Source organism: Vicugna pacos, unplaced genomic scaffold, assembly GCF_048564905.1.
Source record: "Vicugna pacos unplaced genomic scaffold, VicPac4 scaffold_199, whole genome shotgun sequence".
Lineage (NCBI taxonomy): Eukaryota > Metazoa > Chordata > Mammalia > Artiodactyla > Camelidae > Vicugna > Vicugna pacos.
Window position 1 is genome coordinate 265,240 of NW_027328878.1, and position 3,128 is coordinate 268,367.

The following is a 3,128-nucleotide window of genomic DNA, read 5'->3' on the forward strand; positions in this document are numbered from 1 at the left end:
ATGAAAATAACTTAAAATATTCACTCTAAAAATATATTGCATACTCTTGAGTGGAGGAAAATAAAGCAACAATTGGAATGCTTAGAAAACAGCACAAGGAAGACCAGAGATAAAATTCCTTTTTAAATTTTACCACATGCTGAATATACCATCTGAGGCTACATCATGTGACTTTATGATACCAGAGATGACATAATAAAGACCATGATCCCTGGGCCGGTTCCTGCATTTTCATCCTGTTCCAACATATCCTAACTTAACACATTTAATACTTTACACTGTGAACCAGAAACCACTTAGTAATTTTCCCTCTCTCCATGTTTTAGACTTTTTCCAAATTCTTCCATTTTCTCTTCTTCCTCACAGAAATTATTTAAATTTACACCCATATTGTTCCATCAAATGATCATATCAAACAAATATCTCTTTTTTTCTTTAAATGGTTACTTAGTCTCCCTTTTAACTCTTATCTCTAAAAAAATAAGGATAATAAAGTACACTTCTATGTTTATTGTTCAAATAAGAAAGTTGCAGATATTTGTCAATATTTGCAAACATCAATTTTATTCTTTGTTATCATGCATAACCTGGTAGTCCTCTGGTAGTTCAGTTGTAATTAGGATGACGTTCATAAACTGAAGATGTCTGATGAGTTGGCCTTGAAAGAGAAGTAGCTGATGTATCAGCTATCACTGGCACTGGAAACCGTTGGTTGCTCACAGGTTGAAGTTTGCAAAAACGACCTTCATTGGCAGATATGTTGTGATATCTAATTGGAAAATTAGAAGGCTCCACCATCAGTCCAAAATAATTGCTCTGTAAGGGGGACAAGTTGCTGTATTGAGAAGTAGAAGTTGTAGTTGTAATGAAGTTCACAACACGGCCATTTGCTTCAGTGTAGCTGCTTTGAGAGTGCCCGTGGACAGTGGTCAACTGATTTAAAATAGCTAGTTGTTCCACTGCAATATTTTCTGGTGGTCTAACTGACGTTGATGATGGAGGAGAAAAATCACCTCTGATCGGGGTAATTTTATCACAAATTATGTGGCCAATAGAGGGCTTTCTTATTAGAGGCATGTTTAAATTTGCAGAAGGTAAAAATGCACTTTCTCCACTGGTGTCAGCCACAAAATCAGAATTATTTTTAGTAACATTACCCCCTCCTTTAAAGTGCTTCTTGTTGAAGTCTCGAGCCAAAGAAGACACCAGAGAGGCATTTTTAATCCCAACTCTTCTTTTTATTCTCACTAAAAGCTTGGGAAAGCCTCGTTTAAAATTTGGATTATGGTAGAACTGCAGCTACAACCAAAGGAGAAAAATTTTAGTAATAATTTAAACCAAAATACATAACTACAATAAGCCTTAACTTTAAAACCTCAGATTTCATGTTTAGTATGCAAAGATAAAATCATCAAAATATGAACATTGCTGACGATATTTTGAAGTTCCTTATTTGGAAAATACACATTTAAATAGTATAGTCATCAAATTAAAGAATTTAGTGTTTGCAGTAACGGTGAATGCCACTTTTGAAAAGCAGCTTTCATACCTTTATTTAGATTTCTGATAAGATTCATAGTTGCTAGCAAACTTTCTCATAATCTTGAAGAGTTAAGTCACTGTCCTCATTTTTAGAAAAAATAAAGAATTTTAGCATTTGTAGTTTTATACTATTTTCAAAATCAATCTTTACATTTATATAACCATAGATTGATGTACAGAATAAAATTTTATACATAAGTTATCAAGTCGTAACTAAAATTTGTGTATACCTTGCTTAAAACAGAGGCTTCATTTTCTTCTGCCAGAAAGTCAACTAGACAAGCAGATCTTTGAAATTTCTGCCGCACTTTACTAAACCCATAAAGGTTAAGCTGTCTAACTAAACTTTTCATACTTCCAGTTTCAAATATTCTGAAAGGGGCCTTACTTTCCAAAACTTCCTTCTTAAAGACATCTTCATCAATCACTATGGAAGTTCCATTATCATCCCACCAGATGGATTTAAATTAGTCACTCCCAGCCATTTTCCAGAGATTTCTTGGAAATGTCAGAGAACGAAAATAATTATCTTCATCTGGTTCCAAGATACAATGTGTGTAACATGGTCTTTTTATCAAGGATTCTTCAGACAAAGTCTGAAAAGCATTTTCTTCAATCATACACCTCAAATCCAAGTCCCCAGAGAATGTTTGATCACACGATAGAGATCTACCAGGGTTTCCTGAATCAGTTGGTCCATCTTTAGGAGACACATCTTGAATTTCTGAAGAAATATGTGCCATCTCAAATAACTTTTCCTACAGCTACTTTTCTAATCTGCATGATTTTGAGCACTGCAGCTTCAAATGCTGCTTAAGCAGGCCTGCACATTTAAACTGATAGGCCATCCACATGGTTCTCAACCTGAGTGGCTGTGACATCACAAAAAGACTGGTCTCTTAGCAACCCAAGTGTAAAAATCAGCCAGTGTTTCCTTCTCATTAATCCAGTTAAAATGAAATATATAGGATATTTATTTTTATACTGTGATGTGCAAATATTTTCCAGAGAATATCTTTTTAAACAATTTAACTTTGGGGTGTATGAGATAAAAACAATCTCATTCCTTTTGTACCCAAATTTATACAACATTGGTGAACAGAGTTTAAATATGCACAAAATAAGTAAAATAATTTTAAAGTATTGGAATTTAAAGTGAAATTCGTGTAAAATTTTTACAGAAAAATTATAACAATTTCAATATCATTTGTAATTAAAGTGAAACCAAATTTGATTTTTAAACGGAAGTAGTTATTTCTCTGTGTACTTTACAATAAGTAGCTCTGTATTCAAAACATCAGCAGAATAAATATCAGTTTATTTGTTATGTTTATAAATAAATGTTAAATATTTATGAATTAAAATTAAATTAAAATAATCAATCAAATGTAAGAAATTCCAAAGGGGGGAATTTTTGTATTAAAATTTATTTCAGTGCTATAAATAAAAAAAGTAATTTAATATTCTACTTTACAATTACACAAGAGAAAAATCTGATTGTACACTTACAAATGTTTATTTTTGCCATTCTTTCACTCAGAAGTTTTTAAGTCCCTAGAAGGAATAATTTTTCTTGTCACCATTTA

At 32.2% G+C, this 3,128-nt stretch overlaps 1 pseudogene; it reads right to left on the reverse strand.

The window, feature by feature from the left end:
- Nucleotides 1-595: 595 nt before the first annotated feature.
- On the reverse strand, nucleotides 596-2,387 carry LOC140695374 (heat shock transcription factor, Y-linked-like; annotated as a pseudogene).
- Nucleotides 2,388-3,128: the final 741 nt, after the last annotated feature.